The sequence below is a fragment of the Tenrec ecaudatus genome, chromosome 9 (assembly GCF_050624435.1).
Source record: "Tenrec ecaudatus isolate mTenEca1 chromosome 9, mTenEca1.hap1, whole genome shotgun sequence".
In the NCBI taxonomy this organism is placed as follows: Eukaryota; Metazoa; Chordata; class Mammalia; order Afrosoricida; family Tenrecidae; genus Tenrec; species Tenrec ecaudatus.
Genome location: NC_134538.1, coordinates 87,430,907 through 87,445,395, shown reverse-complemented (window position 1 = coordinate 87,445,395; position 14,489 = coordinate 87,430,907).

Genomic DNA, 14,489 nt, shown 5'->3' with positions numbered 1-14,489 from the left:
AGGGACTTCTCAAGTCAGAATGGATAATATTAGTATTATCCTTTAAAATGAAGAAAACGAAAGGATAAGGAAATAAACACCTAGTTGATAATTAGACCCTGGATTTGGACCTTGTCTGTCTAACTCCAGAATCTGTAGTCTCCTTCCTGGCACCAAAGCTTCAGTGGGCACATCTGAAACAGGCAAAGCGAGGGCTGGGTGAGCTGAGGGCACCGTCTTTGGGATTAGGAGTGCATTGGGTGTGAGGATAAAACCAATGTTTGGGCAGCAGCTACATGGTTTAATCAAATTAATAAGCCACACCCTAAAAACACTGTCTGCACCCACAGCACAGGCACAAGATGAAATTTAGCTCAAGGGCTGCAGTCCAGCTCTCCCTTCGTGTTGACGTACACAGAGTTGCTGTGGATTCCAGGTTCCTTTGTGCAGGCAAAACTATAACTATCCCAAGGCAAGGAAAAAATCAGAACGAGGCACGCTTCTTAGACGAAAGCATAGTTTAGTATCTGACTACAATGTCTTTGGGAGCATGCGAAAAGAGTCACCAAATGTAATTATGTTGCTGGGCACGATGTCATAGTGATTAACTATTATTGAAGCTCAGCTTAAGAAGAACTGCTTTTCCTCTTAAATTTCATGAGGGCTGCCTTAAAATATGTTAGAGTTATTGAGATTTCAGGAAAGCCAAAGTTAGGCAATTAGGTATTAGACACTGAATGAATACATTTACCGTGGCATCACTGAACTGAGGGGAAGCATGAGACTGGTAAACTGATCTGTCTTTCTGGACATGTAAATGAAGGAGTGCTCTTGTTTGTAAACCATGTAAAATTTGTTATTGAAAGAAAGCATTTTGTTTAGTCATCAATGATACTACATCACAGTCATATAATACACAGCTAAAATAGTGTCTGCCCAATAGAAAGTCCAAAAAAAAGGGAGCGATTCAAGGATGAAGGCTGGCGATGTTGAATTAGGAGAACGTTTTGCACAACTGTGAAGCAAACAAGGAAGAAAATCAAAGGGGGAAGCTATCTGAAAGCACTCAAACAATAAAGAGTGTAATGCACACTAGCAATCAGCTTAGGACTAGTAGGAAAAAGAGATCCCATGGCCTAAACCTCACAACATCTAGAAAACAGGTACAAATGTAATCCCTAATCCCATCGCCCCAGAGGCAGGGAAGTCTGGGTAAAATTATACTTTTGCCTACATTAGCGTCATGCATTTCTTTAATCTCCAATTCCTCGAGCTAAATCGCCTTAAATGAGAGGGGTGAATAGACAACAAATGAGCCAAAATTGAAAAACTTTTATGGGCTTGTAGGAGCCCTGGTGGGGAAGTGGTTTACACATTGGGCTGCCAACCACAAAGTCGGCAGTTTGAAACCATCAGCCTCTCAATGGGCGAAGGATGGGGCTTTCTATTCCTGTAAAGAGTCACAGCCTCAGAAACCCACAACAGCAGTTTTCTGCTATGAGTGGGAAGTGATTGGATGGCAGTGAGAGAGGAAGAGGTCCACGGCGCTAAAGGACAGCAGGAGCCCAAGGTGGTTGTGGAGGATCAGAACAAGGTCCACAGTACCAGCAAGGGTAAGGAAAGGAGAAAGGCTCTCAAGTATGACAGAGAAGGTATATGACTACTGATCAAGCAATAACTCTGGGAAATTAATACTGAGAAATGCACAGAGAAGATAATATGGAATGATCCTGGTACTTAATTTGTTCTTTGTTTGCTTAATTGTAGTAATGTAACATAGAACACTCACCAAGCACTGTGACTGAGTCTTTTAGACATCGATGTACTGACAATAATGGATTTTATTATTATTTAAACTTTGCTAAGTGGGGAAAAGGAGGCACAAGGTTATTGAGAAACTGCCTTCAGTTGAGTACCCAGGAAATCACAGAATGGAGCTCATTCATGAGCCCACCTCAGCTAATTCATTCCCCTCTATGGTACAACTGAAAGTCTTTTTTTTTCTTTCCTTCAAAAATGGAAAGAATTCTAGAGGCTGTTCACATAAAAACCAGCCTGCTGTTTCCCTCCTCCTTGCACTGCAGAGATGCAGAGGCCCTTGGCTCCCGTCGGTCATTATGCTGTCCGGAGACTGGAGTTTCCCTACCCACTCACACGCTGAGGAAGTCTCAGAGCCAGCCCAGCCATGACTTGAAGGAGAAGCACAGCTGCTTCCACAGTAGGACATTTTCCCACAACTCTTCAGTCTCCCCAACCTTTACCTTCGAACACACACACACACACACACACACACACGAACACACGTGCATGAATGTCAGGAGAGACTGGGCCTTGCTATCTACCTAGATTGTCTTTCACTGTTGAATCACCCAGCTATCTTTTATTTTCAGGGTGTTTTTCATAACTCTTTTGTTCCATTTGCTGCCCACATGCTGATGCATCATGCCTCTATTTAGTTGAGATAAAAAAGCTCTTGATAGCTGGAGCACGCAACAACCAAGACAGATTTACAAATGCTGCAACTGAGAGAAAGAGTAGCAAGCATTCGATGGAAAATGGGCTGGCTTTGGCCACGTCGTCAGTAGTTCAGATAGGTAGAATGTTTCTGACACAACTACTAGTTGAATGACTTAACAAAAATTGGGAAACAAACTATCTGGAGCAATCAAAGTGCTTGAAAACTGGTATTTCAAAGAGTGGGTTGTAAAAATTATGTATATTTCTATATATCGAAAGAAGTCGTTATGACAAGAACCTAGACAAACATAGAGGCATTGGTACAATCCCCAGTGACTGACATCACAAATCAAACACAGATAGTAGAAGGAAGTCAGGTACAAAAACTTTGTATCATGTACTTCTAAAATCATGTGAGGGTCAACACCCCAAATTCTCTTCACACTTTCCATTGCACTTTCAGTTGCTCCTTCCATGAAAGTTGGTGTCAGACAAGAGTTAACCCGTCTCTTTTCATGACGGCAGATTGTGGAGCCAAAGGTGCAAGGCACCACCCTTAGTTTACTCCAGTCAGATTGGACCAGTTTGTGTTTCTCTAGGAAAGCGGATAAACTGAGCATCCTACAGCTCTTTTCTCGCACGAGAGAGGAATTGAGCACGTTTCTCAAACAAGAGCCATAGGCTGCATCAAAGGGATGTACTGACAGAAAGCAGGGCTCACAGCGCTGTTTGTGAACAAACCAGTGACTACATTTAGAGAATCCGTGCATAGGCTTTTTAATGGAGCACAGGTAGAGCATGCAATGATGTCTCATAAGATCTTTTTTTTTTTTTTCCTGTGCCTCAGTGTAGTCCTTGCCCCTATTTTTCTGTCTCCTTCGTGTCAGGCTCTGAATTCTCTGGACACAATAAACAGAAGAGCTGCTGGCTTTCTGAAAATCTATCTAGCACCAGCAGTGAGCACTATTAGTTTGTTATGGCCATCAGAATATTTAAATGTACTTGATATTGCAGTAACTTCATTTGAATCAATCTAATCAACGTCTGTTCCTTTTTATATTTTTGTACAAAATAGATTTGGCTGAGTTCTGGAGAATTACATTACACTCACAGTCTAGTTCCAATGTGCTTGGAACATTTCAAATGAAAAAGAAACTATAATGCCTCTATATTGTTACATTTCTAAATAGTTAAATTTAGAGTTATAATGGTAGATGATGGCATTACTTTTTTTCCCCCAAATGGTGCCTTTTTTTTCCATGAAAGAAAGAACATAATACATCTTTTTACTTTTGTTTTACAATTATAAGTAAATTCTCATATCTCAGCCTGTGATTCATGATCATGCACTAGGCTTATTTTTAACACCCCAAATGAAGTACTGAACACAAAGTATGCATTTAGTGTTTGTTGATCTGACTTTTATTTCTGAACAAAACCCAGAAATATCATTGAAAATATTACTGTAAGACAAACCTCTCTCTTCTTCAAACTAAGGTTAGTTAGAGAATTCATATCTGCCCCACTACTAGCCAGCCTCTCCCCTGCCCTCTCCCCAACAATTCTAGGATTTTGAGGGCATTTTAGGAGTGGCATTCCTGAAAACGCTCCTGTATACGTCATCTTGGTATCCATCATAGAGCTTCATGTTTCCAAACAATATAGAGAGCTTTGTAGGAAATGTAAAGGGCTTAGAATTAACTAATGTTTAAATAGGCCTGAGTTTACTGACAGCAGTTCCTCTGAACCAAAAACTCACCAAACTCACTGCCATCAAATCAATGCTGTCTCATAGCAACGCTGTAAGACAGGGGACCACTGCCCCTGTGTTTTATGAGGTTGTGGCTCTCTACGGGAGTAGAAGGCCCCCCTGGTGGCTTTGAAATGCTGGCCTCATGGTTAACAACCCAACCAGCATTTCCTCTCGTGGCCATAAAATATCAGAATTCAAAAATAGCCCTTTTCTGTTGAGCAATACTGGCTGATTTGGTCACAGTCTTTGTTCGCGATGATCATGAATGGAACGACTCTCTTCAAAGGTCAATTCTGTGGGGCCCCTAGCCAAGGTCAACATGCTTGTCTACTTCAGTAATAGATTCAGTAAAATATAAAAACCTTAATCCGTTTCTTTTTAGCATCCTATAGATTTATTGGTAGGAGCACTGGGTGGCATAATAGGTTACAGGTTGGATGGCTAACCACAAGGTTAGCAGTTCAAAACCGCCAGCCACTCTGCAGAAGAAAGATGGGGCTTTCTCCTCCCACAAAGTTCTAAGCCATCCTAAAGGGTCACTATGAGTCAGAATCAACCTGATGATAGCAAATGATAGACTTGTTGGTTGACCCTTTTTAACTTCTCAACCATTTATACCTAGAGATGTTGTAACAGAAAAAGACATGTGAAGGCGTTTAAGACTCAGATAACACATTCAATTTTATTTGTACTTTAGTGCCATGTGACACTGCAAAAGAGTGTAGGCTCTTATCGGGAAGATCAACTGGTTAGGTTCTAAAAATTCTTTTGAGAAATAATATCATAGCTCAGGTTACTCCTCACCTTCACTCTGGACTGCAATCTAGGATTCACAACAAACAACTGAACCGTGGGTCACAGAGCACTGCAGTGAAATCCCCGTCTCTCCATATTCAGCCTCACTTCACCATTACTCTGACTCTTTCTCAAAAAGGGCCAGCCCATGGAAGGAAACGTCACAAAAGAAGAAATAAAACCGACAAACCTGTAGGAACAAAGTCTACAAATCTAAAGTTTGAAAAATAAAGCAATAAGGAGATTCATTTCTTCCTTATTTAAATGCACAAAGATTAAGAGCTCAGTATTGGTAAGATTCCAGGCTGGTTCGTCTCTTAACCACCAGCTGGAGTAAACATGGTTAACAGTCTAGCACGCCCTGCAGAAAACCCTGTCTCTAGTTGGTGCTAACTCATTTAAAAAGAAAGGGAGAGAGCAAAAAGAGTAGAAAGCTTAATTTGGTCTCTGATGGAGAGGCTAGTGGGTTCGAACTGCTGACCCTGTGCTTAGTACCTGAATACGTGTATCGCGTCCACTGCATCACCATGGTGCCTTACTTCTTGTAGCGTAACCCTGGAATCTCCGTCAATACCAATTAACAAACCCACAGCAGTGGAGCCGATCTCGTCACAGCCACCCTCAGGGACAGCCCAGAGCTGCTCCACAGGAGCTGAGACCCGGAGAGGAGGCCTCAGAAGAGTTTGTGGAGAAGTGGAATTAAAATAGGATTTTGCCACCAGCTTTGGAAGCCCTCTCACGATTTTTTCCCTGAGCCTGGCTGCGCTGCCACATCCGTCTCTCGCAAGGCCACTGACCGTTCCAACTGCTGGCCTTTGCGTTGGCAGCGCTTTAACTACGGTGCCTCTAGGCTTTCTTTATTCTCGCTCTAGAGCTCTCGAAGTGTTCTTATCAACTTCCCCCCAGGTGATAATAAAAACGGCGCTCTAGCGTCATAGTGGTTACACGCTGGGCTGCTAACCACAAGGTTAGCGGTTTGAAACCACCAGTCGCTGCTGCTCCGGAGAGAGGTGAGGCTTTCTACTTTCTACTCCGGTTGAGATTACACCCTCAGACACCCACCAGGACAGCCCTGCCCTGTGCTACGGGGTCACTGGATCCTAAGAACCAGCAGCCTTTAGAATGAAGTTGTGCATAGAAAGCCCAATACAGCACTGCTTTCAATATGGATCATTTGGGTAATAACTAAGTGCTCACTGTTCGGAGAGTATATTTTTGTTCCAGGCAGTATTTTACAATTATTAAAAATATGTGGAGAGACTTGTTAGTAGGGAGAGAAATTAAGATTAATATTAGTAGAGGAAAATGCAAGTTAAAATCTGATATATTCGGGGGGTGGGGGTCAATATGGAGAAAATGGTTGGAAGTAAAGACAAGAATCCCAAAGAGATTCCAAAAGCAGAGTCTTCCTGAAGGGAAATGGAGATGACTGCTCTCTTTGCCGAGCACTGACCGTCCTGAAAAGCGGGAGGTGTAAACTTGTACTGGAAGGGTAAGCGTCGGGGTTAAGATGGAAGCAAAAATGATTAGACACATAGGAACTTTCATGTGACTGTCTCCTTTAGAATCATTTGAGAAATGGGACATTGGGGGGGGGGCAAAGGGAGGAGTCTTCTTATAGTTTAATTTTGCAGGGATAGCTATCGTGAAGCAGATCTCCGCTATCAGTTTCCCTAAACTTCCCAATATCCACCTTCTCCTGCCTCCAAACGCTCGCAGGACAGCTGTATTGCTCAGTGGAAGCTAACTCGAAGTTGTGGCTAATTTATGAATCTCAGTCCTCACAAGTCCCCTGACTATGGATAAAAGATGCCCTGCCTTATTCTTAATAACTGATCTGATTGTGGTACATGGTCTGTTAGTACTGCTTTGACTTACTCTGTGAGAACCGTGTGAAGGCGACAAGATGGATAAGCCTAAACTGACAGTCATTCTCCCCCTCCTCCTCATTAGCCTGTGTAAGCTACACAGCCTTATTTTCATTATTACTGAGGGAAATGACAAACAATAATTATCAAGTGATAGAACACTATTAGAAAAATTAAAGTACTAGTGCACATTAGTCACAGACTGGAAAATCATTTAAGACATAATAGATTGCTCTTTGCTATGCTGTCATAAGTAAATGAGTAAGTATAACTTCCACAGAATGAGAGAAAAATAAAGCCCTCCTGAAAGAAGAGAACTTCAACTTCAGATCACTTGAAAATAATCTATAGGATATGTAGCACGCGAATATGATATGCAGCCCTATTGTTAACTATTGTTATCCGACTTCTAGAAATACAGGAGTTCAGATTTAAGGGAGTTTAAAGGAAGAACAATTCAGCTCGCGAGGGGGTGTACAGTACCTGAAAAATTAGAATAAGCAGGAATGAAACTTTAGTGTAGTGTCTCACCCATGTGGATCTAATAGATATTACATGTTTCCAAAATACTTCCTTTTTCACAGCCTAAATAGTACGAGGAGTGGGAAGATTGAGTCCAGAATCATTAGCAAGCACGGTACTGCTTCCTTGGCTCCTAAGGAAATGCAGTTCCGTGGCAAAGCTAAGTTTTCAAGACAGAGCTAGAGATCTACATGTACACGAGAAGCCCAGAGCAAACTCCGACAAGCTTAGAAACAAGCAACACCAAAGAGAAATAGCAGAAGTCATTTCATAGGTTCACCCTTAAGTAACAGGCCAACCCTAATTTTATTATGTCCTGTAGTCCTCTTTCAAAATGGTACAAAAATCCTACCATTAGCACTTCTGCGGACAGTCAAAAATTACTTTGTTACTTACTGCAAAATCTCACAAATAAATCAATACTGTACACTACCTTCTCTTTCTTCTTCTGTGCCCCCCCTCCCCCGCCATTTTACCCCTACAGTTACATGAATTGTATTTGGAGGAAAAATGCAAAAAACAAATAAACAAAACACCCAGTCAAATTTGAATTACAAAAAAAGACAAATTAATAATTTTAAAGCAAAACATAATTTTAGTATATGTCCAAAATATTGAAAGGGCCATATTTATGTTTAAAATGTTGCTTACCTAAATTTGAAATGTAATTGGAAGTCCTGTTTATTCGCAGACATTCCTAGGGTAGTGAAAATGTATTCAACATAAAGACCTTTTGAGTAAAATTCTTTATAATCTTACTTAAATTACAAAAAATGCAGTTTTATTGATTCACAGAGTGTGAAACATGCATGCTTTTTTTATTTCAAAGAATGTTTAAGTTTGACTGATTCAGTGCTTAGTACATGAACCCGAAAATGTAAGTGGAGAAATGTTGTGGGAAATACATGGAATCAATTCATTCTTTACATTTCATCATTTCTGTGTGAAGAGCAATAATAATGAGTAAATGATTCTTTCCAAGTTGTAGAATAAAAAACAGCCAGAAGCAGAGTATTGTGAAAAAATATTTTTTACAACTTGAAAAGGTCAAACTGACCATTTAAATTTAATCTGCTTCTCTATGTGAAATAAAAAGCAAAGCTGAACTAGGATATATTCTCTCATATTTTAGTTAACAATGGAGAAAATGGGAAAAAAGCCTCTCATTTCTAAGAAATCATATTTTAAAAACATTATTCTTGAGGAATAGCATTCTACTTAACTTAGTATCATATAAGTTCAGCACAGGCTAGCACACCAAAATAGCAAACCAAAAACAAACAAAAAGAAATGGTTTTTCTAGATTGTACCCTCCCCCCTGATTAATGGACCAAATGGTATTTATTGCCCCTACCTCTTCACCAAAAATTATACAACAACATCACCATAGTAACATCCCTTTCTTAGTTGACACGGTGATGTAAGGTGTTTGTAGGAGAAAACTACTGAGTATCTTTTTACAGCTTTTCTGTAAATCTAAAATTATTTCAGAATGAAGCATTCCTTTAAAAAGAATGAAGTAAAACATCCAAGCAACTGCTTTTAAAGCATAAGATATATTTTTTAAAGCAGCTACAAACCACTTCATAGACTTAAGTACCATCTCTCTAGAGCTTCTTCATCTCCCGGTTGTAAAACAAAAATGTTCTCTGCAAAACCACAGGTGGAAGTGATGAGACTGCATACACATTAAAATATTCACATGTCACTGAGCAGTGTGGTTATTTTTAATAATTACATGCAATACACTGTATGATATGCTTCCTACCAAGTACATGTTGCTTAAGAATACCCATTTAAATATTTAAGAGGTTTTTCTACTGTCCTGTTTATTACTATTGTAGCATTCAATGGTGATTGTTCACTAATAGGTGTCAATAGGGAGGGTATAAGCCTACTGGCCTCTAAATGATCCTGAGAGGGATGCTGCAGGACTGAAAAGAACTGCTCCCTAGGGCTTCAGAGGCTGTGAAATGTTGGGGAAATGGAGAGCCACACTATTCTGCCACCCTGGAGCTAGACCTTCCTGTTGGAATCCAAGAGCTTTACCCACTTCGCCACAAGAGATCAACAGTTAGGGTCCAGTTATAATACAATGTGAGGATGTATCCTTTAACCCAAATGGACCCACTGGACTTTTAAGCCAATGGAGTTATTTATTGGGGAAAGAGTAAAAGCTAATTAGCATCTAGTTCCAAAGCTTCTGAATTACCACCTATAAAAAAATTTATTTTTCACCTTACAGTTTTGGGAGAGATTGCTTTCCTATTCCTAAATAGAGACTTTATCCATCTCTAGACAAAGCCTGTCTAAACTGTGATAAAGAGGAGACGGGACTAGAAAATAATTTAAATATCATGAAATCAATGTGAGTATCTTTGAAATGCATTTCCACCTGCCCAGGGTTCCCCAAACCCTCACAAAGGCAGGTCATTGTTTGTTCAAATGAAAGGCGAAAGGACCTGCTTATGAAAAAGAAAAAGAAAGAATGGTTCCAAGATAAAGGACAGGTATGTCCGAGAGAAACCAAGCAGTGATCGGTGTATGAGAATGAGCACCGAACTTCCTGAAGTGATGAGAAACCTGATGATAGGGCGCCACATAATTAGGGGCATTAAATAAGGTGCAAAATTGGGCAGCACAAATCCTTTCTTTTTCGTTGAAGTAGACAATCACCTGAACTCCAGGGGAAGGAGGCAGAATCGACTTTCTTCTGTTTCAGCGCTTAAAGTGGAGAGGTGTGAAAACTAAGGCTGGAAGGATCGGTTCCCCCAAGGATGTAAAGATAACCCAAGGCAAAAGTATTCAGAGTTTTTCAACACTGCAGAGTCGGGTGAAAATGAGCATAATGTAAATCACCTCATTGTTTGGGCCCTTTCAAATTAGTTGCCAAGAGAGGAGTGAAAACTTGATAAGCAGGCTCCAGTTTCTATGTGTTGATTTAGAAATCTTAAAGCTTGTGGGAGCGCCATTCTTTGAAAGGAAGATATTTAAAGGGAAGAAAGAAAACAAGGAAAAGCACTATGCCACAAAACACTGCTGTGAATGCTGTTTAGAGAAATTTCTTTTAAAAACAAAACAATAAAGAGTTGCATTGTGCTTTTCAATTACAAATTTCAAATTCTGTGATCTAGGCTGAAGCACCTGATTTCCTCCTCACTATCAAAATGTCCTGACCCAGGACATTTCATCTAGAATGGTCGGTCCGACAGTTTCTTATCTGGCTTGGCGGAAAAATAAATAAATCGCAATCTGAAGGAACTAAGCCAACACTTTCTAACAGGTAGATGGCTATTTTGAATGAAGCAACAAGACTTTTTTTTTTTTTTTGGTCTTGTTTTGTTTTTCTTCTTTGAACACCCCTGGCTAGAAAAACTAATTTCTGAACTCCAAACCAGGCAGTTCAAATGGCAGGGCCAAAGCAGCTCCAGATCTTGGGTCTTCTCAGTAACCCAGCAAACAAGGGGGGGGTGGGGGGTGGGCAATGAGAGGTGGTGAGGCTCAGTGCGGGTTGCAAGTAATTCATCTCCCTTTTCCAGGGAAAAGATGGCTTTAGCTTTCAACATGGTTGCACTTTGTCTTGACAGGAATGTATATATAATTATCAAAGTACTCTTACCCTCAACAAAATAAGATCTTCTAATAATTATTTTTAAAGTATTTTTAAAAAACACAATTAAACTCCTCTCTCATTCTCTCGCGCTGTCACAGAAAGGTGACAGCAGGGAAAGCAATCAGACCATCTGCATGGAGCTCTGAAAGACTCTCCACGGTGGTGCAGTGGCTAGGCCCTGGGCTGCAAACCCAAAGGCCAGGAGGTGGAAGCCCTGCCCTTGCCTGCCTGCAGCAGTCTGCTTCCGTCAAGGTTTACAGCCTGGGAAACCGAGGGGGCAGGCTTCTACTCTTCTGTTCTGTCCTAAAGGGTCTCTGCGAGTCCGATTGCAAAGGGTTTGGGTTTTATTTGTTTGCTTTGGGGGCAGTTTTCCTGGTGCCGGTTACTCGCGAAGCTTCATTTAACATAGAGCTTACCGGGAAATGCTGTTCTCCGTGACAGCTCAGTGGGAATTCCCACTCCAACAACCCATGAAATGTTACTGCATAATTATTCGCCTTCTGAGGCCCATTAGAACTTATCAGCGGAGAAAGAAATTTAATTTAAACTCACCCCTCAGTGCTAAAGAATTACTAAGACACGAGATCAAAGCAGGAAGCTCTGTCCTCCAGTGGTTTGCGACACCTAGGCACAATAGGGTGAGAAAACGCGGCATTCCTGGGCATTCCAGCGCTTCCCGGCTTTCCGGACCCCGGAGAGAGGGGGGAGGGGACCGTGTCACCGCTGGCCGGTTTAAGGGAGGAAGGTGGTGGCAACTCCGGAGGTGAATGTGTCAATTATATCCTGGAGTTCCTGGCGGTCAAATTGCTAGGACAGGCAGGGGCTTCGGGAGCGGCCGAGCTGCAGCCCAGGGGCTACCTTTCTTCTGCCCGCGGGGTATGGCTGGATTTCCCGGCACATGCAGGTGTGCAGCTCTGAGAGGCCCCTGAACACGAGTCCTGATGAAGGAAGATGTCTACGCAGCAGCCTCATCAGAAGGCGCCTTAAACGCACGGGGGTGGTACGAACACAATCCCCATCATCACCCAGTTGAATCCTTGGCGGTACCCGGGCCATGAACCCACATGAGAATCTTCCAAGACGAGGGCCTACGGCCTACAGGCGCCTGGAAGAAGCAGGCAAGGTGCTAATCTGAGTTTACCAAGTCCATACGTCCCTTGAGTCGCTTAAGGGTTGGTAATGTATTCTTCAAGTAAGAGTCTTTCAAGCAAATCTAATCTTACCGTCTGCCCCACCCCCTTCAGATGTCCCCTCCCCGCCTTAATGGGCCGGGGAATGTTCATAGCCAGCTCCCCAAATGTCTGGCTGGCCTAAGGGTCAGGAGAGAAAATGAGAACAGGAGTCTCGGGAAAGGTCGTTGGGTTTTAGATACAATGGGAGAGAAAAGAGGAGAATTCTGTCCAACAGGTGGTGTGAGTGTTATGTCCACCCAGATAGGCGCCAGGGCAGCTGAACTGTTCTTTGATTGCTGAAATCAAAAAGAACGAATACTTTCTGGTCGCCAGTCGGACTTAATTTTGCTGTCCACCAATGGCGTTCTGGGAAGCTAACCACAGGAGACGAACACAACTTCCCAAGCACAGCGGACACTGGACACTGCACTTCGTGGAGAGGGAAGGCCGTGGGAACGAACACAGACCAAGAAACGGGCATGGAACGTGAAGCAGGGCAGGCAGTGCTGGGCCAGGCCAGGGGAAACTGCAGACACAGGGAAGAGTGACATCAGCGCGACCACGCAGTGGCAGCCCCAGTAGCACCAGTGGGCCCGGCAAAGGGCCCCTCCTGGTATATAGAGCGGGCCGCGGGCAGTAGCTGGCGAGGCGCGGCGCACCGTGGGGGCCGAGTGCTGAGGATCGGGAGAGCCAGGGAAGGGAAAGGAATCTTCGCAGGTCATCCTCCCGAGCTGTGTTTGGAGCTCAAAGACCAAAGACTGGCCGGCGCGCGGCGGCGATTCCCGTGATCGCCTAGCGTGCGGCGGTCGGGGTCAGTCGGGCGTCGTCCGCGCTGCAGAGCGGGCGCAGGGCACAGGGTGGCGCTCGCTGTCCGCTCAGCGGGCGGAGGTGGCCCCGGTGCCTTTGTGTGCGCTGGGCGTGGCTCGGGTAGCAAGGGACAGGGCACTGGGGTCTGGGGCTAGGGGTGAACTCCGCAGAGAGCTTCAGCCATACCACCAACGCCTCCCAACCCTACAGCGCCCCAAAAGGATCTGGCAGTGGGTCCCGGCTGTGTCGGAAACTGTCCCCTGGGGATCTAACCCCGGAGGTCTGAGATGACCTGGCCCTTCTGGGAGGTAAACGGGGACCGCAGAAGATAGTTTAGCTGGGAGGCAAACTCTCCTGGGCTCAAAAGCTCCCCTCAATTCATTTAAAAAGAGACGTTTGAGGTAAAACAGAACTCGCTAAGGGCATGCAAAGGAGCTGGCCACCTTCAAAGTCCCTCCTCAGGTAGCAAGAACTTTGCGGGAAGGCAAAGTTGGGGGTGGGTGTAAAAGAAGCCCCTGGGAACAGAATTGTGTGAAAGGACATTTTATTCCGGGTTCTAGGTCACCTCAGGTCCTCCTCGTGGTCCCTAGGACTCTTAGAGCGCTGACATTCAGTCACGAGGAGCTAAGCAAAATGCATCAGGCTGCTTCCAGGCCGCCGGGACTCAGCAGAAAATTAAATTAAATGCGCGCCTAGGGACCAAGGAAAATAAATCGCCGCCACCCCCTCCCTCCCCTGCTATAGCAAATGAACACCTCTGCGTTAACGAGTGCATCCTAGCCAGAGCCGGCCTGCGGTGGCACGCATCCCCATACGGTGCAGTGGCTGTGCTCAGGATGGCCCGGCCTTATCGGCTTTCCTTTAATCCGGAAGCTAGGCAGAGGCTGTGCGCACACAAATTTCTGAATCTTATTTTCTGAACAACAGCAACAATTATTGTCTCTGAAACACAATCTTCAGAAGATGTCACTCAGAACGACAATCCTAACTTAAAAATGAGTACTGCATCTAGTCTGCATATCTCTCCTTTGGATTGTTCACCAGTTTCATGAAACATTAGAACTCATCTGCTGCTAGGCCATGACCAGAAAGGTCGGGGTGGGGTGGGGGTGGGGTGGGGAGAGAATGAATGAGTGAAAAAGAAAAACAAACAAATGTAGAACCCAGGTTTTAAAAAGATCGACATTGGTGATACAGGGGTATTCGGGAGGGGTGTGGACAGAAATCATGCCCATTTGGGCAGAAGGAGCCAAAATCAGTAACCTCAAAATTTAAGTTTATTCTAATTATCTGTGTCAAATCAATCTCCCTTAGATGCTATTTGTATGAAAATTTGAGTAAAATGTAGATTCATTACACTTAGCTACTATTTTAGGCAGCCAGAGATAATCAAATTTATTTTGTTTCTTCAATCGCTGCACGTGCACACACACGCACACACACACACACACACACACACACACACGTTTTCAAGAAATTCCTCCACAGGCTGTCTGCAACATTCCATTCAATAATCTCACCAA